This window comes from Marmota monax, unplaced genomic scaffold (assembly GCF_021218885.2).
Source record: "Marmota monax isolate L192 unplaced genomic scaffold, Marmota_monax_Labrador192_F-V1.1 WCK01_AAM20220418_F8-fsc00106, whole genome shotgun sequence".
In the NCBI taxonomy this organism is placed as follows: Eukaryota; Metazoa; Chordata; class Mammalia; order Rodentia; family Sciuridae; genus Marmota; species Marmota monax.
The window spans coordinates 1,348,084-1,375,114 of NW_026695218.1; the positions used below are offsets into that span (position 1 = coordinate 1,348,084).

The 27,031-nt window shown below is 37.5% G+C and overlaps 1 pseudogene; it reads left to right on the forward strand.

Moving 5' to 3' along the window:
- Window positions 1-18,979: 18,979 nt before the first annotated feature.
- On the forward strand, window positions 18,980-26,963 carry LOC124084929 (regenerating islet-derived protein 3-beta-like; annotated as a pseudogene).
- Window positions 26,964-27,031: the final 68 nt, after the last annotated feature.

Genomic DNA, 27,031 nt, shown 5'->3' on the forward strand with positions numbered 1-27,031 from the left:
ACTCCATGGTGATAGAAGAAGGAGAGAAATCAGGTCTACAGTTTCTTCTTAAAAAGAAATGCTCTGAGAGAGGACTGAAGCACAGGTTAAGAACAGGAGACCAGGAGCAGCCTGATGACTGAGACTTGAGATCTAGGTTCTTCCTTATACGGGATACTTTTCCTATTATTGATCTGACGTCCTATTATTGATCAGACAAGCTCTGACCTTCATAGTAAATTCTGTTTTTTTTTGCTTTTGCTTCAGCTAGCTTAGGCAGATTTACTTCTTATAAGAAAAGAAAACCCAGACACTATCACACAAAAGTGAAATCATGTTAATCCAGGATGCCACAGAAATCCTGGTAGACCAGTGGAAAGTAGAGTGCTCATCTCTTAGGAGGAAGGCTTCTCTCATTTCCTTTTCTTGTCACCTCTTCCTTCCTTTGACATAGCTTCTACAATGCTTATTTGTAGAATGAGTGAATGTATGGATGAATTTATGTCTGTACTTTTTAACTTTTGCTACTTTTCAAAATGTTTTGAATTCAGATCTACAAAGAGGAAAATATATCTGCCTCGGTTAGACACTCTCACATTTAATGTAAGTTTTGAACATAGATTTCATTCTAGGACACTTCATCACCAATAAAACCACAGGTATCTTTCTCTAGTCTAATGAGATATTGCCAGAGTGGCAAGATATTTTGGTATGAAGTATGGTAATGCAAAATGGTAATCCACCTGCAGCACCTTTGCTCAGAAAGTGGCTATATAATGAGCAGAAACTTTTTGAGTTTTCCAGCCTACGAGACAGATGCAACTGTCTATGCACTGTCTTATATGAAATATATCTGTCAAGGGTTTGTTGATTTATACACACTCTCACACAAATAGCATACATCTTCCTGTTTCCTTCACTAAGAGTCGATGCCAGTTTCACTCCCCACTTCCTTATCTCCAAATGTGAGAAAGAAACTCAGAAGAGCACAATCCCACATCCTCAAATGACCGGTTTTCTTGAGGGAATAACCATGACCATAAATAATATTTATTAATCATTCTTCTATGTCAGGCATTGTACAACTGGAGGAAATTTTTAGTATTTGAAGTACTGATAAATAGGACAGTAACTTTTCTAGGTTTTGAATTTTGTGCACTAGAAAATTCAATGTTTTATTAAAAACAAAACAAACACATGTCTGTGATCCCATAAACTTTGGAGACAGAGATAGAGGGATTGCAAATTCGAGGCGAGCTTCATTCAGCAACTTAGCAAGACCCTCAGTAACATAACAAGATCTGATCTGAAATTAAAACAAACAAACAAACAAAAAACATAAAAATACCATACATAGTGGTAAAGTATTTTTCTATGCAATCCCCAGTAAAAAATAAAAACCAACCAAAATAAATAAATGCAAAATAAAATAAAACTTATTGTGACTTCTCATTGTTATTCATAAAGACAAGATATTCTAATACCTCAAAATACTTGAAAAGTACAATTACAGGTGAAATTTTTAACTGAGTAAATTGAGCTTTATAAAAGACTCACCAAATTCCTTACTTTTCTGAGTGTGGCCACTAAAAATTTGAGATGGACTAGCACAAAGAATTTCAGAGTGTTTCAAGATTTGTAGAGGTAAAACAAAACAAAACAAAACAAAACCCTTCATGGATTTTAATTTCAACATCGGTAGTCATTTCTTCCTAATTAGGCTGATCGTGGCTTCCTGTGTCATAAGAGAATAGACTGTTAAAAGGATGATATGACAACTGTTAGATTTAATTTTTCTTATCCTGAAAAAAAAATCGCCTAGAATGAAGAAACTGCAGTAGTACCTGCAGATGTGTGTAGTGTATTCACTTGTGGAGGAGGCTCCAAATGTTTCATATGTAACAGATGCTTTTTTGTGTTTCCCACAATTCTCTCACAAAGTTTCTTTGTATTAGTCTACCCTCTGTCCTTTGAAAATATATCCCATTGCATTGACCTTGAAGGCAGCCATCAAGTTCAACGTTATCCATTGACCAGTATTTAGGTTGGCAATTTATGGTTTTTCACCAATGACTCCCAGCAAAGTGATGATAAAACATAATAGTTGCATCCATGATCAACAATGAGAAGGGAGAAGTAGGCTATGATAATATCAACAACTATATAGACCATTTTTCCATGCAGTAGCCAAACAAGTGTAAGAGACAACACAAAACAGTTCTAAACATTATCACTCACTCTTCTTAAATCGGAGCAAGACGTGTGAATATTCTTCTAAATCCAGATCAGAGAGAATGGCAAGGGATGCAGAAATGAACCGGAGCTACTAACTTCCTTTCAAGATTAGTGAGGAAGTTTCAAAAACTCAAGACCCTGCTGGAAAATTGAGAGGACACGAAAGAGACCCAATAAGACTGACAGCATCTGCAGAAGGCTTGGTGTGCTGGTAATTTAGAGACAAGGAATGGCAAAGGACTCTTACAATGCCACAACTCCTGGAGAAAGAGACCCAACTCAGACAGCCTGATTGGGCAGGTTTGCAGAAGCTAAGCTTGGATTTGCTGCAATCAGTTGTGACTGTTAGCACCTAGAATTTTAAGCGCCTTCAGATTTGACTGAGCCTAAGAAACCAGAAGACTCACGATTTCTGCAGTTCTTCCAGATGCATTTTGTCATACATTTCTGAACTCAGGAAGGAATCTCCTAATCATTATGTGTTATTTATGGGAAATCACTATTAACCCAGTGGGGCAACATTATCCATTGTTTTTACAATGGTAAAATTGTGTGGAATTGATGAAATAATGTTTCAGAACTTCATTTATGAATTAGAAAGATACTTTAAAAGTCTTTTGGAATCAGATCTCATTGCTTTTAGGATCAGCTTCAAAAAAAAAGAATGGTCTTACCTTTAACAGAAGAGAAGGGTCATGCAAAAAAAGGCAAACCTGAAAATCTGGTAAAGATTTGTTTGACCTCTCCTTCTTAGTCCTAAAGTATAATTGTCAGTGATTTTGTTGAAGGGGGGGCAGGTAATTTGTGTCAATATGGTTTTGTGCTTCGTGCTTTGGATTTTTTAGTACACTGTTGATATCTCTGGTCAAATAAATTGATAAATGCCTTTGTTCCTTTCTTGACAGACTTTTGGCAAGAATAAAAATGCTTATTTATTTAATTCCCCTTTCCAAAAACACCCAATGGAATGAATGAACCAAAGCCTAAAAGAGAATTGTTACATCCATCTTTAATCAAACTACCACAGGTCCATATGACAAACTATCAGATACGTGAAATTTGGATCAAATCAGAGAAAGATGGGTGTAGAGCTTTTCCCATGTTGAGCCCAGTAGCAAGATTCAAATATAAAGTGGATAGTACAAAAAGGCCACAAACAGCCTATCATTTTAAATAATAAGGATTGGAAGAGATACAAAGGGAGTTCCCCATTGAGATAATTTGATTTTTACAACAAAAAGGTAAACACATACAAAAGCAAAGACAATAATGTAACAAGACACAAGGTGATAATCAATCAGCTTTAACAATATTCAACAATACATGTAGCAGTGAGAGCAGATTTAGAGATATATTGGGTCCTTGGTGGTGGATCAAGCCTTATATAAAATTGGCCCAGCTACTGTATTTTTATTTATATAAACTAATCCCCAACAACAATAAGAAAACCCCTTTGCAAAAGCCATTTTTTTCATTCACAAAGAGCCCTAAATAATCAGAAATAAAGCAGGGTAGAGAATTTGAATAATAATAAGCTGAGGTTCAAGTTTGTTGGTTCAGGTGAAAGTCAGTTGAGATTAAGTTGACTCTGTAACACAAGAAAGTTTTACCTTCCTTGGTTTCCTAAAAAAGTAACTTGCTCTCCTCCAAACAAGGAAAGGGATGAGTTCTGAGGTAGCCCAAGACTTCTAATCCAGGGAGCTTGAACAGCCCCCAGGCAGATGGTACTTCAAATTTGGCAAGTACTAAGAGAGAGCTTACCCGAATTACAGTTACCAGCTGCCAGCTGCTCCTTTTGCCAGTACACTCTGGATACTGCTGCCACCTCCCACACCCAAGCAACGTAAGATCTAACAGATTACGAACCACCAATACACAGCCTTCCAACTCAGACGGAAAATGCAAAGTATCCAGGGAAACAGAGAGGAGTTGAGTAGAATCCTCCAATATTTTTCTAGGGCAAAAATAATGATACAGATATAACTTCTTCTATTCACAAATGAATAAAAAGCATAGACTATCTAGCCTTGGATCTCTGTAAATATCCAAACGTGTCCAAACAAAGAAGAATGGAGATATTGTAAGCAAAAATTAAATGAAGAACATATGTTGGAATCCAAGAAACAGAAGAAAACTTTTGCAAAAAATGCCTTTGTATTTTTCAAGGACCACAGTTTTCAATGAAAAGAAGAGAGTACTGAAAATAGAAGGTATTAGAAACATAAGAGGAAAGAAAGCTTATCGTAATGGTGACATCTATCTTTTCTTCCTCTTCTTGTTTTCCTTTTGTTTTTTTAATTCTTGAAGCCCATTCATTTGGCTTTAAGGGTTCTTGGAAGTAGTATTCCCCCCACTTTGTCCCTTCTCTCTCTTTCTCCCTCTCCCTCTCTCTTCTCTGGAACACAATATCCCTGGAAGGCTCCATAGTCACATAGTTCCTGATTTCATTTTAAAGTTTTATTTTTATTATTCCTTGACTAATTTTCCCATGCTCCTCCTCTCCCATTTTCTTCTTCAGTTGGACAAATTATAAATCCTCTGGTCTCTGTTGTCTGTGTTACCAAGAAAAAAAAATGGAAAATAAACAACAAAATTTACCACAAGTTTGAAACTAAAAAAGTGCTAAGGAGTAGACCTAAGATGAAAAAGCAACAGCAGTGACTTGAGGACAGATGTGAGAAATGACCAGAATTCCCCAGAAAAGAACAAGGAAGTAAACAATTTAGCAACATAAATATCAATAAAGGACCATCTAAATCCAGGCAAAAAAAATCTGATATTCTACAAAACAAAAAGACAAAAAGTTAAGTTATTCTCACTTTTCTCTAGAAAACATTCAATTCCAGAAATAAATAGATTGACACACTTAAAAAGCTGAGGGAGAATGTTTGTTTCCACAGAATTTTATAAGCAGCAAAGTTAACATATTTGGAATAAAATATGGAGGAAGTAAAGAGTCAATCCCCTCACCTCTCTCTCTCTCTCTCTCTCTCCCTCTTTCTCCCCCCCATACACATACACACACACACAATTTCATTAAAGTTCAAATTTAGTCAGATTTCCTCAGTTTTATTCTAGTTACTTATTCTGTTCCAGGATTCTCTTGCATTTCTGGCCCACAATTTGCTACTTGTATTTGTTACTTTAAGCTGCTAGATTCCAGTATAATTTATTACTCAGCAACAGATTTTGTGTACCTCCAAATGAGGTAATGTGGTCCTTTCCCAGTGTTAATTACCTTCATCTTGTTCCTTGTATTTTCACCATGCTTTCAGTTGTCTCAATAAATTTTATGACTTAAGCATCTCAATTTTGTGAGACTTTCTATTTTATTATCAAGTTGTGAACATGGATTGAGCTGTGCATTTGCATCAAGGAAATTTCCCAAGACATTACCATTTTTAATCAATGACAGCAGCCACAGTTCTCACTCTTCCTCCCTATTCTTGGGGCGAGGACATCTCAATGGTTTGTCTTAAACTGCAAAGCTGGTTAGCTAGTAAAGGCTTTTGTTTACATAGAGGAAACCCTGGAGTAGTTTTGGAAATAATCTGGATAGTTTGATGAATTTCCAAAGTCAGTTTGGAACTCTGATCTAGACATAAAGCAGAAATAGGTATTGGAACATGTGACAAGTTAATCGATAGGCACATTTGTAGATCTATAGACCAATATTTGATCCCTCTTTTCTGACTCCTATGTTTTGTATGCATTCTGACTTCTAGCTATATTCTGAAATTTAAGACTTAACCAGAATTTTAACCTGTTTCATAAATACGTGTCTATAAAATCAGAGGGCTGGTTAGTGGCTGGTTGTATTAGAGTCGCCTAGTCCCGTAACTGGTGAGTATCATTTTTTTTATGTGAACTGCCAATCCAGTTCACATAAAGAAAATGACCTAAAAGTCCATTTGGTATTCACAGGAAAAGTCAATTCAAATCAATAAGCAGTTATTGAAAACCTATGTATGTGGCAGGCTCTGCATTTGATGCTATGACAATTCAAAAGGTGAAAAAGATCCACTTCCTGCCAAAAACTTTGGAGATGCTTATTTAAGAATGGCAGTATCACCATCATTCATCACAAGGAGAACATGGTGGTGTAGATAATTAAATGAGGCAGATGAAGTTAAGAATGTTGATGACTAAGATGGCACGGAAGATACCAAGATTTATATGAATCCCACACAACATATCATATTATGCAGAAAATTTTTACTTCAGATATAAAAATGGTTAAATGTTTGTACTAGTTTTTAAATTTTTTTAGTAGCCCCTATTATAGTTTAGATATTCAATGTCTCCCATAGGGCCATGGTTTTAAGGCTTGGTCCCCAGCCTTCCACACAATTGGAAGGTGTTGGAACCCTCAGGAAGTGAGTTCCAATGGAAGGAATTTAGGTTATTGGGAGTTTGGCGATGAAGGAAAATTTAGAGACCCAGACCCTTCTTTTCTCTGTCATTGCTTTGTAGGGACCATGAGATGAACAGGCCGCCACCATGATGTACCATCACAGGTTTGAAACAATGAGGCCAAATGACCATGGACTGAAACTTCTGAAACCATGAACCAAAACCAAAACAAAAACCTTGCCTCCTTTTGATTCTCTCAGGTATTCTGTAAGAGTAATGGAAAGCTAATGACAGATAATCCCAAGTGTTGGATCTTAATGTCCTTTCGTTATCTCAGAATTCCGTAGGTGAAAAGTCTAGGCATAAAGTGTCCCAGTTATTTCTCTTCTCCAGGTTTCACACATCTGAAGCCAACATGTCAGTAGGATTATAGTCTTTATGCCTGCAGACTCTAAAGATGTGCTGCCAATCCAGTTAAGTTATTGGTTAAATTCAGTTCTTTGTGGCAGAAGGACTCATCCCTGCTGCTTTGCTGTCTATCTGCTGGGAGTTGATATTAGCTTTTAGAGGACAACCATATTCCTTAGTTCATGCTTCTCTTCCTCTGTGTTCAAAGACAGCAATGACCGATAGAGTCCTTTCTGCACTTGTGCCTTGTGCTTCATCTCTCCTGCCTTCTGCCATATCTAACTGACTGACTTTGTCTTCTCTAATGATTTCAAGGGCTCATGTGATGACATTGGGCCAACAAAGGTAGTCCAAGATAATCTCTCTAATTCAAGAGTAGGTAATTTATAACCTTAATTGCATCGTCAAAGTTCCTTCACAGCAGGTCCTAATTAGTGTCGGATTGAGTACAAGGCAGAAGAAATCTGGGGAGAACATCTGAAGAATTTTTGGGATAACAATACTCAACAGAGCTTTTACATTGAAAAAAAAATATTGATTTGTCCCTTCAAATATAAAGGCCGCAAGTCAAAGATTCTCTCAGTTGGAAGCCTGTAGAAAGTGGGGTGCAATAAGGAAGATTGCTGATCATTTACAAATGTAAAGCATGAAATGATTTTGATGATTAAATAACAGTTTCATTTGGAGCCAGCAATCCAAATGTCGACTATGTAGTTTAAAAAAATCAATACATCTCTGGAGTGATGATAAGTTAGAGGGGTCATAAATTTCATGCATGGCTTACGAGAAATAGATGGGAGACTTGCCCAGTATATTGACTATTCTGTCTTGAAATGTAGCCATCATTATGATGGTTTCTTGTGTAGAAACAGCCAGATTTATGACAATGTTTAGAGAGGAGGGGGGGCGTACAGGTTTTACTGTGCTTTAACTTGGGAGCCAGAAATCAATGAGTCACTGTCGTAGTTATGAATGTCTTTTGGCTTTATGTGTGAGCAGAGTAGATGTCTCTATACCTCCCTGTGCCTTCTAGTATGATAGAGCCAAGGGAGAGGAGAAAGGGGGAAGATAGAGTATGAGGTCTAGCAGACTCAGCTGGAGGAGCATGACCATGAGCTGTTCATCTTAGAAGGCCAAGAGGCCACCGAAATCCATATTTCGGTGGAAATGTGGGATGGAGGAAAACAAAATGTGCATCATTTCAGCTGCAAGAAAGACACTTTCTGATTTTTCATATTTAAATTGTTTCTTAGTTGGATGATATGAGTCAGGCTTTTTTTTTTTTTAAGAGAGAGTGAGAGAGAGAATTTTTTTTTAATATTCAATTTTTTAGTTATTGGCAGACACAACATCTTTGTATGTGGCACTGAGGATTGAACCTGGGCCGCACGCATGCCAGGCGAGCGCGCTACCGCTTGAGCCACATCCCCAGCCCATGAGTCAGGCTTTTGTGAAAGGAGAGCTTGCTAACTTCTCTTTTATTAAATTTCAGTTTAGAAACATATGACATGGTTTTAAATCAAGGAAAACTAGGTGCAAGAATTTTAATTTTTTACCTTAGAGCCTTAAACAATGGATCTATTTTATTTTTAAATGTGAATATGGATTTAGGAGATGTTTTGGTTTGCTTGTTTGTTTTCATTTTAAAATAGGGCCATGCTTCTAGCCACCTTTATTTTAGAGGGAGAACTAGAACATCCCCTAGAGAAAGCAGAAGCTGCCCTGGAGGAAGGATTGCATTACTGAAAAACATTTCACTATTCCGAGTCTCACTTTTCTCATTATTTTTTTTTAAATGAGAAGAATGGGATTGAATGAAATTTCTAAAGAAAAAAAATGTGACTATTAACTCTTGACTAAGAAATTGACTAGAACTAGGTGGGGTGGCACACCCCTATAATCCCAGCAGCTCTGGAGGCTAAGGCAGGAGGATCATTGAATTCAAAGCCTGTTGAATTCAGCAACTTAGGAGGCCCTAAGCAACTTGGCAAGACCTTGTCTTAAAATATAAAAAGGGCCAGGGAGTATCAAAATATAAATAGAGCCAGGGATGTATGTGGCTTAGAAGTTAAGAGTCCCTGGGTTCGATTCCTAGTACCAAAAAAAAAAAAAAGATTATAAAGAGAAAAATCAGATAATTTCTCTGGCTGAATGTAACTATTAAAATGAGCATATCATTTCTATTGAGAAATTAACTTTAAAAATATTACATATATTTTTAGTTGATGATGGGCCTTTATTTTATTCATTTATTTGTGTGGTGCTAAGAATCAAATCTTTGGTATTTTATTTTATTTATTTATTTTTGTTCTGGGAACCAAATGTAGGGCCTTACACATGCTAGGCAAACATTATACCACTAAGGTACATTCCCAGACCTTTTAAAATTTAATTTTTATTTAGGATCTCTCTCTAAGTAGCACAGGATCACTTCAAACTTAGACTCCTCCTGCTACAACCTGCTGCATAGAAGCTGAGATTACAGATCTCAGGTGTGTCCCACCACATCTGATATTTCTATGCCTCTTAAGGACAGCTGAGTTCCTTTTTGGCCCCTTAACCTTTAAGTTAGGCATGGTGCACAGTCCTTCTCTGAGATGATCTTTCTGCCACATCTCTCATCCTCATTTCTTCTGCCTTTCTCTTCTTCCAGGTAGAGACAGTTACCTATTTCTAAAAGGTTATAAATTAATGAGATTGGTCCTACACAGAGAATACGTGATAATCCAGTCAATGTCCATACTATTAATTGCATTTGTAAAGTTTCTTTTTTTCACTTAACACAATGTATGTGACATAAGGTAATGCCATATAATCTCCAGACAGATTTGAGGAATTATATCATGGACATATTTAAGGGGGACTTATTCTGCCTATTCTAGAGATGAAATATCACCCTCTCTAAACTGTACTACCTGACCCGAAGGGAGGATACTTATGGTTTTTGTACATGACACTTAATGTGATTTTTAATCTGCTAGCTCAGATCTTTCTGGGAGTTTCATGCATTATAATGTTACCACATAACTTCTTAATCCAAAAGTTCTAAATTCCCAAACACTTCTGTTTCAAGGAGTATAGATTGTGTTTCACTGAATAAAGATTCCAAGTTATTTACTCTTCTTTTTTTTAAATATATTTTTTAGTTGTAGATGGATACAATATCTTTATTTTATTTTATTTTATTTATGTGGTGCTGAGGGTTGAATCCAGTGCCTCATACATGAGAGCCAAGTGCTCTGCCGCTGAGCCACAATCCCAGCCTCTCACTTTTCTTCAATATATATTTTTAGGTGCATATTTAGGTTATCTCCATTATTCTTCAGTTACTAATACTCTTGTGATGAGCCACATTAGAAATACTTAATTTTGCATGTATGCAATTGTGTAGGTAGGATATATTGGGAAGTAAAACTATAGGGCAAAAGGAGTATGCATTTTTAATTTTGATAAATACGACCAAATTGCCCTATACAGGGGAAGTATGACATCAATTTATCTTCCCTCCCTTCATGCATAAGGATTCTACTTTCACACAGTCCTGTGTTCAGTTCATAATCAAACTTCTAGATCTTTGACAATTTGATTGACTCAGAATAGTTTTGTTTTAACTAGTAGACTTTTTAAAAATTACTTTAGGTTTCCAGAAATATTGAATAGAAAGCCAGGAGTGGTGGTGCATCCTGGAATCCCTGCAGCACGGGAGGCTGAGATGGGAGGATTACAAGTTCAAAGCCAGCCTCAGCCTCGGTAAGGCACTAAGCACGGAGACCCTGTCTCTAAATAAAATATGAAATAGGGCTGGGGATGTGGATCAGTGGTTGAACGCCCCTAAGTTCAATCCCCAGTACCCCCACCAAAAAAAAATAGAAAATACAGAAGGACACTATATGATTCACTGTCATATAGTGAATAGCTTTAATTTGCAATTTATTAGTGGGGCATTAGTGTATTTACAAGTTGATCATGAATATGAATTTGTGTGATTAAAAAAAAAACTTATATTTACTTTACTGTGAGCTGTGTGTTTCCATTCCCTACAATTAGAAAATTATTATATACTGGGTATATTTTTGGTATAAGTTACAATGCTTATTCCTCGTTTTGACTTTGGGCTTTATTTTATTAAATGTTTTGTATTAATTTCATTTTTCACAAACTATATTATTAATATTTGATTTGATTACTTATGGATTTTTTAGAATATTCTTGAAGGCAATTGGTAGAATACATGTATGCATAAATCATGAATCTAATTTCCGATTCTGACCTTGTTGTCACTTTATTGGTAATAACATATAATAGCTAATTATCTCCCAGTAAAGATTTTATATCTTGTATACATTAACAAGAGATATTGAATATGGTTATCTAGTCTGTATTTTCATAAATCCTATAGCTAGATGGATGAGAATAGCAGAAAAAAATGTTCACCAGTTATATTTAGGACCAAGATATTAGAGTTCATTAAATATTAAAGTCCAGAAGCTAGGTGATGTTTGTTTACATCATCGGGGTAAATTTGTCACAGTGCTATTCTTCGCTTGAAGGATGAGTCATTGATTGGGCTAAGGCTGTTACAACCCAATTATTTCTTCTCTGAACTTTCTTGCATTGTCTCACATGTTAGCTTTTGGAGGACACCACATCTAAACCATAACAATGATGGATATCATATAAAGAAGATGTTATGGAAAAGAAGAGGGAAGGAAAACTAAGAACCTAAATAGACTTGAAATTTAAAATTGGCATCAGACATGGACACGGACTTGGATGTTGGACTGGGACCTTTGTATGTGTACATTGGATCTGAACTGTAGACCTGGGCTGTAAACCTGTACTGAATATGGACATTGAAATTGAACCTTGCACTTTTCATTTTTACTTTGAGCTATTAACTCAAGTTTGGACCTTGGACCAGGACTTGCATCTTAGGTCTTGACTTAGGCCTTAACTTTATATCAATCTGAACCTAGCACCTGAATTTGGACATATGAACTGAATATAAGACCAAAATATTGGGTTCGTATTTGTCCCGTACCTTGAACCAAACTTAATTATGTGCCATGGTTATGGAATAGAGGTTAGTTCTACTCACTGAATTTAGACTTTAGATCTTCACATGGACATGACCTTGCATGTGGAAATTGGACATGGACCTTAATCCTAGACATAGATATTAATTTGGACTTTGGAACTATGCCTTGACCCTGAACCTCTACCTCAACCTAAACACTGAAACTTGAACTCAGAACTGAATTGATTTTACATAGATCTTGGGTTTGCTATTGGACATGACCTAGAATCTGAACAAATTCTTGAACCATGGAAATTTAGCTTAGACCTTGACCTTGGACATTATCTCTCTCCTTACACAGGGACTTTGGACCAAGATCTACATCTCTTGGGAATAGATATTCATTGTGGACCATGGATGGAGACATGGACTTTAGACATGAAAATTAATCTGCCTTTAAATGTTCTTGAATGTAAGTTTCAGTTGGAATTCGGACTTTATTTGAGGAGGCAGGAAGAAACTACTTTGGAAAAGAGTCTCCAAAACTGAACTTTGTTTTAAAACTGCTTTTTTCCACAAATGCTGCTTACATTAATCTGAACTTATTAAACTATCTGGAAGAAAGTACACTTGAAATTAATGTTTTTTTTTTCTGAGTTCTTTTCTTGACAGTTGTTTAGTCTGGATTCATTAACTAATCACCTCTTTCTCAATTCCGAATGGAATAAAATAATCAAAATCAGTGTGCTTTGGAATAAATCAACTTATTCTCACTCTACAAAGACCAGTTCTCTTTAGTTTTATACTCTCAAAATCCTGTGTATTTGTCCTTCAAAGCTGTTATCAAATTGTAATTAATTTATTATTTGATTATTTTTTTTTCCTTTTCTATAAAGCACATAACAGCAAAACTGGTAAGTGGGCCAGATTTGCCCTACTGCCTGTTTTTGCGTGGTCCATGAACTAAGAGTAATATTTTGTATTTTTAAATTGTTGGAAAATCATCAAAAGAAGAATAATACTTTGTGATACAGAAAAAATGGTGTGAAATTTTAATTTTAATGTTCATAATTAATATTGGACTAAAATGCAGGCATGTTCAACAATTTATTTATTGTCATTGGCTGCTTTCACACCACAATGGCAGAGTTGGGTAGTTACCTCAGAGCAGATACAGTTCACAGAGCTATCTGATCCTTTATAGAAGTTTATTTACTTTTGACCTACATAGCAAAGATGGAAAACATATTTGCTGCTATTTGCACTATATTCAGATTTCAAAGATTTTATTTATTTTTCATTGACTTTTTAAAAAACAAATGACAGTGGAATGCATTACAATTCTTATTACACATATACTGCACAATTTTTCATATCTCTGGTTGTATATAAAATATGTTGACACCAATTCATGTCTTCATACATGTACTTTTGATAATGATGTCTATCACGTTCCACCATCCTTGCTAATCCCATGCCCCCTCAGTGACCCCCACCCCTATGCCCTATCTAGAATTCATCTATTCCTCCCATGTTCCCCCTCCCTACCCCACTATAAGTCAGTCACCTTATATCAGAGAAAACATTCAGCATTTGTTTTTTGGGGATTGGTTAACTTCACTTAGCATTATCTTCTCCAATGCCATCCATTTACCTGCAATTGGCATGATTTTATTCTCTTTTAATGCTGAGTAAAATTGTATATACATGCCACATTTTTTTATCCATTCATCCACTGAAGGGCATCTAGGTCAGCTCTACAGTTTAGCTATTGTGAATTGTGCTGCTATAAACATAGATGTTGCTGTGTCCCTGTAGTATGCTGTTTTTAAGTTCTTTGGGTTAGACTGAGGAGAGGGATAACTGGGTCAAATGGTGGTTCCATTCCCAGATTTCCAAGGAATCTCCATACTGCTTTCCATATTGACTGAACCAATTTGCAGTCCCACCAGCAATGTATGAGTGTACCTTTTTCACCACATTCTTGCCAAAACTTATTGTTTGTCTTCGTAATAGCTACCATTCTGACTGGAGTGAGATGATATCTTAGAGCAGTTTTGATTTGCATTTCTCAGATTGCTAGAGATGATGAACATTTTTTCATATATTTGTTGATTGATTGTGTATCCTCTTCTGAGAAGTGTATATTCAGGTCCTTGGACTATTTGTTGATTGGGTTATTAGTTTTTGTTGTTGTTGTTGTTGTTTAGTGCTTAGCTTTTTGAGTTCTTTATAGACCCTAGAGATTAGTGCTCTATCTCATGTGTGAAGGGTAAAAATTTGCCCCCAGGATGTAGGCTCTCTGTTCACTTCAGAGATTATTTCTTTTGCTGAGAAGAAACTTTAGTTTGATTCCATCCCATTTATTGATTCTTGGTTTTAATTCTTGTGCTATAGGAGTATTATTAAGGAAGTTGGGGCCTAATCCCACATGATGAAGATTAGGTCCTATTTTTTCTTCTATTAGACACAGAGTCTCTGGTTTAATTCCTAGGTCCTTGATCCACTTTGAGTTGAGTTTCAAAGATTTTAAAGTGTGACCAATTCCTTTTTTTAAGTCAATAAAATATGGTAAATTTCCACCAGTAGAGAATTGAATACATAGTTGATAAATACATATGTGAATAAATATTATATTTTAAAGTCAATAACTAAGAATTATTTATCTCACTGTAGATAGACATTAAATCCTATGTTTGAAGGAACAAAAGAGTTTCAGAATGTTACATAAAATAGGATATATGTATATAAACCTAAAAAATGAATTCATATTACAGATATTTTATTGGTATATCTCTATGCAATAAATTATTAAAAGCCTAAATTAGAAAAATTATTAGCATTCAATTTTTCTCCATGGAGAAATAGAAAGATAAGTAGGACTTAGGAATGATATAAATGGACTATACTTTATTATTTCTTCAGTTCTGTTTCTTTTTGCTTTTTTATCTCTTTAAACAAGGAAAGACACACAAAAGATGTCAAGATATGGTCATTAATTCTGGGTTGTAAGGATATACATGTTTGGGGTATTATAAAAGTAATTAATAATAAAAATAAAACCAATTTGGTTATAGAAGATTTTTCTATTTTTATTTTATGATCAAGCTATGTGAGTATAGTTGATAATAATCAGGTGTAAACAATATCAATTTTCCCCAATGAAGAAAACTTTGTATTATGACTAGCTTAATAATAAGCAGTAGGCTTTGTAAAATACCCAGTAGTTGTATTAGAAGAGCTAATGTGACATGCAGCAGGAAACTGTTCCCAAATCAATGTGACAGTTTGAAACCAAATAAAAATTGACACAATTTTCTGATAAAAACTTTATTGCCTCCAATAGCTACACAGGTCATAAAATAATTACTACTCATTGATTACACATGACTGCCCAAATTCCAGTAACTGTGGCATCAGCATTCCAATTCTTTGATAACTTTACTTACTGGCTTCCAGGACTTGAAAGTTCTGTCACTCTGCCTTATTTTAGAAGGTACATGGAACATCATTTTAATAATTTCTCATTTCTCTTGACAGGCTTAGGATAAGATAAAATGACTAAGGTAACATCCTGGAGTTATGATTAATATATCTCAAAGAAGGGTGCTTTACAGATAAATCTCCACTAAGATACATTTCAAGGCTATTTTTGACTATGGGCCCTGCTAAGCCATCTTCCAGGAATGTTCTGCATTCTGCTAATCATGGAACAATTATATTGAGCTTTTGCAAAGGGATCATTTCTTGATTCTAAAACTAACTATATAACAGCTTATCTGAAAATATTATTTGACTAAGAAGATAATAGAGAAAAAAACATACAAGTGGGCTATCTTATCTTTTGGTAAGCAAAGCTCCTTAAAATTTAGCTTTGGTTATTCCAGGAATAAAGATTTCTTTTTTGCCAAGAAGTGAATTGTAATAACCCAATTTCAGCCTAGTAGGTATAATATTGAACAAACCTCTCACCGCTGAGCTAGGAAGTACTGTTACAAAGAACTAAACAAAACAAAAATGACTCAATTTCAGTCTTAATGAGTCACCCTGTGAAACAAAAGTCTTAAATTGTAGTTAGAGATATTTATAACCTTAAGGTGTATTATCAATGTCACGTTCTTTCAAATAAAAACAAAGGAATTTTAATGGACGATTGTGGAAGGACCTAAGCTTATCTGCCATACGTGTACTAAGGGGAAGATTCAGGAGAGTAAACCAAGTCCAGTTTGAGAAGGAAAAGAGACCACAGAGAGATCCCATAACTTGGCTCATGCCTTTGAAGATAGAAGGTTCTTGTTGCTTTGGCCTGAAGCAAACCACCTTGCAGATATATGAATGCACAGGTATTCCACCTTTAGAGCTATTCAAGCTCTACTTTGAAAGGTAGAGTCTGGTAACTTGGGCACTCTTTTTTTTTTTTGTACTGGATATTGAACTCAGGGACACTTAACCAGGCCTTTTTTATATTTTATTTAGAGACAGGGTCTCACTGAGTTGCCTCATCACCATTGCTGAGGCTGGCTTTGAACTCATAATCCTCCTGCCTCAGCCTCTTGAGCCACTGTGATCAGGTCACTCTTTTTAACTCTAAGGATGCAATTGTTTTTTTCTGATTGGGCATAGAATATTGATTATATCATGGAGTTTCCTTGTTTTATTTGCTCATACAGTCATATATTAGGTAGCTCGACAGTGGAACACTTCATATATTTTTATTACTTGTTTATAATACTTTAATATTTTATTTGGATTTGTAAATTTTCCTTTTAATGTGCTAATATAAACAAAAACATTGCTCCATTTTACTATTTCTATTTCATGATCATGATTGGAAAACTGCATCTGTTATCATTGAGTGGGGTCTTATAAGTTAAATTATAATATTCTCTTTGGAAAATTTTAATCACACAGAAAAGTTGAAAGTAAATACGAAACTCCTTATTCTCCACCTAGGTTATTAACTGCTATCATTTTACAATATTTGCTTGTGCACGCTCTCTCTCTCTCTCTCTCTCTCTCTCCTTCTCCCTCCCTCCTTCCCTCTTTCTCTCTCTCCACACATATACATATTTTCTTGAATTTGAAATTTGCAAAGATAATGATAATTTTACTCTAAATCAAAATATAAATAATAAATATCTGAAGTGTAAGGAACTCTTTACTTAACTATATTACTATTACAAGAGAGAAAATTTTAAATTCTAGTATAACCAGATAACCAGTCCATATTTGTATTTTCCCCCCAGATGATTCATTAAATAAGACTCAGTTTACTTGCTAGATTTGGTTTTTATACTTCTTTAGAATCTCTTAATGTTAAAAATCTTTTTTTCTTCTGGAATATTGGGTGTTTCAATGTTGGAGACATATGCCATTTTGTGATTGCTATTATTCACTTTTTCTTAAATGAATTTTTTAATCTAGGCATCTCCCCAATCATCTAAACTATTATATTGATATGATATTTTATTTTTTAAACTTTACAATTGTTCACAAAGTGTTCACTACAGTAATTGTTTTGTGTTTACATACTTTCGTGTCCATTTGTAAAAAAAGAAGAAAAAATATTGGCTTTTGGGCAATTGAGTTCATAAATTATGAACTTCATTGTACAACCTCATTACAACCCCTGGCCCACTGCACATACTTGTGCACAATTTCTCTTATAACTATGATAGAGTGAAAAAGTCTGTAGAAACTTCAGCCTACCCTTTACCTAGATGGGCAAAAATGAACCACAGTGTATGATCACATAGTACATTTCTCTGAGATGCCCAAATTGATGACTCAGAAGTAAACCTAATTTATTTTTTCCCCTAAATATACATGCATGAAGCTGGCTCTCCTCTCAGTAAGAATACAATGGAACTGGCTTTTAATCTAACTCCAAATGACCATCTTGCAGGTGAGCTCACTTTTATCCTAGGAATAGTGAGCACCCCACTGCAGTAGAGGTCTGAGTTATGTGTGAGTAGGTTAAGAGTTATAATTTTCTGCAATCCTGCTGTGACTTCTTTAAGTCTCTATTTTCTTCTGTTCTGCATCACTTGATCATAGTCCCACTTTTGCTTTGTGCTCTCTCGTTGTCTCTTATTCTACCTCATTGTCATTACATATCAGGGAAGCTACATATTTCAGAAGAAAGGGCAAGGTAGGTCCTTTCATCTGATTATTAGATAATTAGAATTTTAAACAAATTAACATGTTTAAGCGACAGACCATCACCATCACCATCTTAGCTCTACTTCCTTTTTAAGTCCTTACCTATCTCTGCCACATTTAATTCTTATATTCACCTCCATTTTTGACTCATGATTTATTTAATCTTACTACACAAGGTAAAAAGAAATGTATGTGCTTTTAGAAGTAAATGCTTAAGAGATATCTGAAGAAACTTCTTTGGATTTGTATCTTTAAAACTTTAATAAATTTTATGAGATAAGCTCACGACAAGGAAGTACAAGAGAAAAAAAATTAATTCACCTGTTAGTGGTAGAAATACTGGAATGCTAACAGGAAAAAAGCAGGATCTATAATAATTCCAAGCACTTGCCAGGAAAAGTCCTTGGTCATATCTAAACATTCCTGCTATTCTTATCAATGCCTCTCTTCAGATCTTCTTATAAAATCCATCTTTCCTGAGTCTAAAAACCATCCCAGGTGACTAGGAGACAGGTAAGTAGGAATGCAAGAATGTGATATGGATGGCAAGGATTCTAGAAGCTCTGGGATTAAAAAAGCAGGTGGAGGAGAGCACCTGTTCTCTCAGAAGGTCTGAGACTCAGAAAAGTCTACCCAGGGAGCTCTCAGAAATAAAAGAGGTTTTAGATTTCCCAATTCATTCCAGGCCTACAGAATATAACCAAGATCAATGTACCCAATACTGTTCTTGACAAAAGAAAGACAAGAGGCAGTAGGGTCTCTGCATGTCTTCTCGCTGGGCACATTTTCCTCAGTGATCTGATTGTCTCTTCACTAATAGACACCATGCTGTCAACCATGACCCTGCCCAGCATGTCCTGGATGCTGCTGTCCTGACTCATGCTCCTGTCTCAGGTGCAAGGTGAGATTCCTCTGCCTCTATCACTGTGCTATCTGTGAGTGTTCAGATCTAAGAAGAGAAAGAAGGCTCCTGGGTATCTCATCAGGTAAGGTGAGGTATATTCTCACTCAGGGAAACTGCCTGCTATCCTTACATCTTCCTGCCTTTCTTCAGACCACTGTGGTCTGTTATCAGTGGAAAGAGGTAGTTTCCCATTTTGTTAGAAACTTCTAAAGGAGGGAAACTGAAAGATCAGTAATGAACTACAGGGAAGGAGAAAGATTGGAGGACCCATAGTGGGAGGCATCATGGGCTATTGAATATGGAGAAAGGGCAAAATAAAAGGAGATTCTCCAATATATAGTTGGTCTATTTTGAGATTAAGAATTCCTCAAGGGTCATTCAGCCATAGAACAGGTAATTTCAGGCTGCCATTTGCCTGCGGCTCGAAGACAAATTACTCAGGCTCAGTGCTAAATAACCCATGGAAACTGCTTCTTGGAGCCTGCTCCTATCAGAACATACACCGAGCACGGAGCGGCTGAATTCCGGCTCCCGGAACTGCTCTGGCCCAGGGCTAAAGAACCCGCGGAAACTGCTTCTCGGTCCGGGTCCTGCTGAATACTGTGGAGGTAAATACCAACCGAGCCTTCATAGGCAGTGGCAACAGGACTGAGACGGGGCTTGTGAGGGCTGGTCAGGACTCACCCGTTGCTTTGGTCACCCGGCAAAGGGAACGAAATGCTGCCATTCGCATGGGATACCAACATGGCAGAGATCTGATATCATCAGAAAGCGGCGGAGGAGAGAACTTTATCGATACCAGCGGTGACAGAAACAGTTGGTCTCCTGGTAAAGAAAGTGAGTCACAAACACCCGAGTCTCTCTCACTTTGTCATCAAGCCAGAGGGGCAGAGCAGAGCCGCCGCCCGCGCCCAGAACAGGCCCAGCAGCCCGCCGGCGTGGTAGTCACGTAACCCCAATTGGAGTAGGGGCAGAGCAGAGCTGCCACCCACACCCGCAAGGTAGACAGACCTGCGACTGACCGGTAGGACAGGCCCAGCGGTCCGCGGGCATGGAAGGAGGGGCAGGGCAGAGCCGCTACCCGCGCCTGCAAGGTAGGCAGACCTGCGACAGACCGGCTGATCAGGCCCAGCAGCCTGCTGGCGTGGTACACATGTCACCCCAATTGGAGTAGGGGCAGAGCAGAGCTGCCACCCGCGCCCGAAAGGTAGGCAGACCTGCGACCGACCAGCGGAACAGGCCCAGTGGCCTACTGGCACGACAGACACGTCACCCCATTTGGAGTAGGGGCAGAGCAGAGCCGCCGCCCGTGCCCGCAAGGCAGGCAGACCTGCGACTGACCGGTGGAACAGGCCCAGCAGCCGGCTGGGGTGGTAGGCACATCACCCCAATTGGAGTAGGAGCAGAGCAGAGCCTTTGCCAGCGCCCGGGACAGGCCCAGCGGTCCGGGGGTGTGGTAGACAAGTCACACCAATTGGAGGAGGGGCAGAGCAGAGCCGTCGCCCATGCCTGCAATGTAGGCAGACCTGCAACCGACCGGCGGATCAGGCCCGGTGGCCTGCCGGCATGGTACACACGTCACCCCAATTGGAGTAGGGGCAGAGCAGAGCTTTCGCCCACGCCTGGAACAGGCCCAGCGGCCCGCTGGCGGGGTAGTCACATCACCGCAATTGGAGTAGGGGCAGAGCAGAGCCGCTTCCCACGCCCGGAATAAGCCCAGCGACCTGCCGGCGTGGTAGACACGTCACCCCAATTGGAGTAAGGGCAGAGCAGAGCCGCCGCCCACGCCTGCAAGGTAGGTGGACCGCCGCCCGACCGTGCAAGAGAGACTTTTCAACTATACAAGAGCAATATGAATATATAGGGGGAAAAAATTCTCAAAAACACAACAGTTTCACCAAGAAGAAAGAAACACAAGAAGTATGAAAAGACAAGGAAAGAAAGGACTACAAGCAATGCAGGACAACTCAACTTTAGAAGAGGTAATATCTGCAGCAGATGGAATGTCAGATAAAGAATTCAGGATATACATGCTTCAGATGATCTGGAGTCTCAAGGAAGACATTAGACAACAAAATCAGACAATGAAAGATCACATTGACAATGAATTACATAAACAAATCCAAGAAGCAAAAGATCAACTATACAGGGAGATATAGGTTATAAAAAACAAATAAACCAGAAATCCTAGAAATGCAGGAAGCAATAAACCAAATTAAAAACTCAAATGAGAATACTACCAGCAGAGTAGAACACTTAGAAGATAGAACATCAGACAATGAAGACAAAACATTTCAACTTGAAAAGAACATAGACAGCTCAGCAAGACTGTTAAGAAACCATGAGCAGAACATCCAAGAAATATGGGATAACATAAAGAGACCAAACTTAAGAGTCATTGGGATACAGGAAGGTACAGAGCTCCAAACCAAAGGAATGAGCAATCTGTTCAACGAAATAATACGAGAAAACTTCCCAGACTTGAAAAATGAGACAGAATCCCAAATCCTAGAAACCTACAGGACGCCAAATGTGCAAAATCATAAGAGATCCACACCAAGACACATTATAATGAAGATGACCAACATACAGAATAAGGAGAGAATTTTAAAAGCTACAAGAGAAAGGAAGCAGATTACATTTAGGGGTAAACCAATCAGGATAACAGCTGATCTTTCAACACAGACTCTGAAAGCTAGAAGATCCTGGAATAACATATTTCAAACACTGAAAGAAAATGGGTTCCAACCAAGAATTGTGTATCCAGCGAAATTAAGCTTCAGGATGGAAGATGAAATTAAAACCTTCCACGATAAACAAAAGTTAAAAGAATTTGCAGCTAGAAAAACATCTCTTCAAAACATCCTCGGCAAAACATTACAGGAAGAGGACATGGAAAATAACAATGAAAACCAACAGTGGGAGGTAGGACAGTAAAGGGGGGAAAATAATCAAAGAGGAAAACAAACCATGTTTAGTAACATAAATAAACAAATATGGCTGGAAGAACAACCCATATCTCAATAATAACCCTAAATGTTAATGGCTTAAACTCACCAATTAAGAGACACAGGCTAGTAGAATGGATCACAAAACAAGACCCAACAATATGCTGCCTACAGGAGACGCATTTGATAGGAAAAGACATACATAGGCTGAAGGTGAAAGGTTGGGAAAAATCATATCACTCATATGGACTTCGGAAACAAGCAGGAGTGTCCATACTCATATCAAATAAAATAGATTTCAAGCCAAAGTTAATCAAAAGGGATAAAGAGGGACACTACATACTGCTCAAGGGAACCATACACCAACAAGACATAACAATCATAAATATATATGCCCCAAACAATGGTGCAGCTATGTTCATCAAACAAACTCTTCCCAAGTTCAAGAGTCTAATAGACTACCATACAATAATCATGGGAGACTTCAACACACCTCTCTCACCACTGGACAGATCTTCCAAACAAAAGTTGAATAAGGAAACTATAGAACTCAATAATGCAATTAATAACCTAGACTTAATTGACATATATAGAATATACCACCCAACATCAAGCAGTTACACTTTTTTCTCAGCAGCACATGGATCCTTCTCAAAAATAGATCATATATTATGTCACAGGGCAACTCTTAGACAATATAAAGGAGTAGAGATAATACCATGCATCTTATCTGATCATAATGGAATGAAACTGAAAATCAACGATAAAAGAAGGAAGGAAAAATCATGCATCACTTGGAGAATGAACAATAGGTTACTGAATGATCAATGGGTTATAGAAGACATCAAGGAGTAAATTAAAAATACTTAGAGATAAATGAAAATACAGACACAACGTATCGGAATCTATGGGACACATTGAAAGCAGTTCTAAGAGGAAAATTCATTGCTTGGAGTTCATTCCTTAAAAAAAGAAAAAAACCAACAAATAAATGATCTCATACTTCATCTCAAAATCCTTGAAAAAGAAGAGCAAAACAACAGCAAAAGAAGTAGAAGGCAAGAAATAATTAAAATCAGAGCTGAAATTAATGAAATCGAAACAAAAGAAACAATTGAAAAAATTGACAAAACTAAAAGTTGGTTCTTTGAAAAAATAAATAAAATAGATAGACCCTTAGCCATGTTAATGAAGAGAAGAAGAGAGAGAACTCAAATTACTAGCATACGGGATGAAAAAGGCAATATCACAACAGACACTTCACAAATACAGAAGATAATCAGAAATTATTTTGAATCCTTATACTCCAATAAATTAGAAGATAGTGAAGGCATCGATAAATTTCTTAAGTCATATGATCTGCCCAGATTGAGTCAGGAGGATATAGAAAACCTAAACAGACCAATATCAATTGAGGAAATAGAAGAAACCATCAAAAGACTACCAACTAAGAAAAGCCCAGGACCGGATGGGTATACAGCAGAGTTTTACAAAACCTTTAAAGAGGAACTAATACCAATACTTTTCAAGCTACTTCAGGAAATAGAAAAAGAGGGAGAACTTCCAAATTCATTCTATGAGGCCAACATCACCCTGATTCCTAAACCAGACAAAGACACTTCAAAGAAAGAAAACTACAGACCAATATCTCTAATGAACCTAGATGCAAAAATCCTCAATAAAATTCTGGCAAATCGGATATAAAAACATATCAAAAAAATTGTGCACCATGATCAAGTAGGATTCATCCCTGGGATGCAAGGCTGGTTCAATATACGGAAATCAATAAATGTTATTCACCACATCAATAGACTTAAAAATAAGAACCATATGATCATCTTGATAGATGCGGAAAAAGCATTCGACAAAGTACAGCATCCCTTTATGTTCAAAACTCTAGAAAAACTAGGGATAACAGGAACATACCTCAATATTGTAAAAGCAATCTATGCTAAGCCTCAGGCTAGCATCATTCTGAATGGAGAAAAACTGAAGGCATTCCCTCTAAAATCTGGAACAAGGCAGGGATGCCCTCTCTCACCACTTCTGTTCAACATAGTTCTCGAAACACTGGCCAGAGCAATTAGACAGACGAAAGAAATTAAAGGCATAAAAATAGGAAAAGAAGAACTTAAATTATCACTATTTGCAGGTGACATGATTCTATACCTAGCAGACCCAAAAGGGTCTACAAAGAAACTATTAGAGCTAATAAATGAATTCAGCAAAGTGGCAGGATATAAAATCAACATGCATAAATCAAAGGCATTCCTGTATATCAGCGACAAATCCTCTGAAATGGAAATGAGGACAACCACTCCATTCACAATGTCCTCAAAAAAAAAAATAAAATACTTGGGAATCAACCTAACAAAAGAGGTGAAAGACTTATACAATGAAAACTACAGAACCCTAAAGAGAGAAATAGAAGAAGATCTTAGAAGATGGAAAAATATACCCTGTTCATGGATAGGCAGAACTAACATCATCAAAATGGCGATATTACCAAAAGTTCTCTATAGGTTTAATGAAATGCCAATCAAAATCCCAAAAAAACAAATGCCAATCCCTAAAAAACAAATGCCAAATGTCTTCTTTGATATAAGGAGAGTAACTAAGAACAGAGTAGGGTCGAAGAGCATGAGAAGAAGATTAACATTAAACAGGGATGAGAGGTGGGAGGGAAAGGGAGAGAGAAGGGAAATTGCATGGAAATGGAAGGAGACCCTCAGGGTTATACAAAAGTACATACAAGAGGAAGTGAGGGGAAAGGGAAAAATAATACAAGGGGGAGAAATGAATGACAGTAGAGGGGGTAGAGAGAGAAGAGGGGAGGGGAGGGGAGGGGAGGGGGGATAGTAGAGGATAGGAAAGGCAGCAGAACACAACAGACACTAGTATGGCAATATGTAAATCAATGGATGTGTAACTGATGTGATTCTGCAATCTGTATACGGGGTAAAAATGGGAGTTCATAACCCACTTGAATCAAAGTGTGAAATATGGTATATCAAGAATTCTGTAATGTTTTGAACAACCAACAATAAAAAATTAAAAAAAAAATCAAATCTAACATAAAAATGGAAAAAAAATAATTCCTCAAAGCATTAGTAAAGAGGAGATGTATTGGGGATTATAGTTTTCCTCTCAAAAGAAGACCTCATAACACTCTCTAAGTTGTCTTTCCCCCCAATCTCCACTCATCATTTGACCCTATCCCTCTTTGTATCTCCCTCTACCCAGGTGAAGACATTGAGAAAGAACAGCCGTCTCCATGCCTCAGCTGTCCCAAAGGCTCTGGTCCTATGCCTCCCACTGTTATGCCTTGTTTACCACACCAAAATCCTGGATAGATGCTGATGTGAGTGCTGAGTGGAGGGGTTAGGTGTGAAAGGCCACGTGTGTCTCAGGGTTAAGATCTCCAGGATTCCTGGATGGGAATGAACACCCTTATTAATTCCCTTTGCCCCACCTACCTTGGCCCTGTCCTTCTCCAGTGAGGTCTCAGGCTCTCTCTTATTTTATTGCTTCCCGACCATGCAGTTGGCCTGCCAGAAGTGGTCAGAAGGACACCTTGTGTCTGTGCTCAGTGGGGCTGAAGCATCGTTCCTGACCTCCTTGGTCAAGAGCAGTGTGAATAGCTACCAGTATGTGTGGATTGGGCTTCATGACCCCACACTGGTGAGACTGGATGCTCTTTCTGTTCTGCCTCAAGTAGTTATGTTACTAAGGCTCACTCTCCTATATCTGCTCAGTAAGAACCTGAGGGGACATAGAGCTCAAATTCTGGGTGGCATTTGGAATGAAGGTAAGTCCTGGTGGCCATCGAAGACCTGAGTTCTGTGGAAGTCTCTGTCACAAGGTGAAGTTAATGTACCTGTTGTCAACTTTTACACTATTTTCACAGGAGGCTTTGGAAATCAGTTCTTTGATCTTTAGGTAGTCTGAGCATACTATTCTGAGAGAATACGACTTGAAGATGAGATCCATATTTTCTCTTTTTAGAATAGATATTGTTTTTGAGTTTCAGAGTCCTATTCACAAATACATCACTAATTATGTTAAGCAAATTCATATTATTATAGAGTGGTTCCAATGTTCTTGTGATAATTGTTTGGGATTTTCTTTAGGAATCTGGAATTCAGGAGGAGTGTCCCAACAGAGAGCTCTAGGTAGCCTGTGGAGAAGGTCAAATTCCATGAACATGGGGAGGGAATCAGATATTCCAGCTAGGGAATTATGTGAGCAGAACTCTTCACCTCCCTACCTGGATTCATCCTGTGCTCTGTAGGGCCAAGAACCCAATGTAGCTGGATGGGAGTGGAGCAGCACTGATGTGCTGAATTACGTAAACTGTGAGAGGAATCCTTCCACTGCTTCAGACCGTGGTTATTGTGGGAGCGTGTCATGAAACTCAGGTAAGCATTAGAGGAATCACCTCTGCCAGGTCTTTCCCATCTCTCCTCAACCATTCTGGGGCCTGACCATCAGGGAATCCTCCTGAGAGGAAACTGAAGTTTGATTCATGCAAGCAGAAAAAGAAAGTTGATTTGTCTTCTCCTATCTCCTTTGATTTCTCCTTTTTCTGAGTCTTCTCCCCTTGGAATGAGACTATGGTGAAGTTGAGAAAGAATCTAAAAGTCTGGGATAGAAACTGAGATGCCACTTCTTTGGGATCACAAAATCCACCTTTCTCAGTCACTTTATCTCTTCTTCCTCTCCAGAATTTCTGAAGTGGAGAGATTACAGGTGTGATAGAGAGTTTCCTTATGTCTGCAAATTCAAGAACTAGTACACGTGGGAAACCAACAGGATGAAATTGTGCATACTTCCATCATGAACAAGAGTCCAAGGTGAAGATCCACCCAAGGAAGCATTCTCTGGACACCCCCAAACCTGATCACCTCATCCTGAGCTTCCCTCTTCTGTCGTCTTCCCACCCCCATTTCAAGCTCTTCTGTAGGTTTTTTTTTTTTTTTTTTTTTTTTTGTAGCCTGAGGTCTTAGAGATAAATAAAAGTCTTAA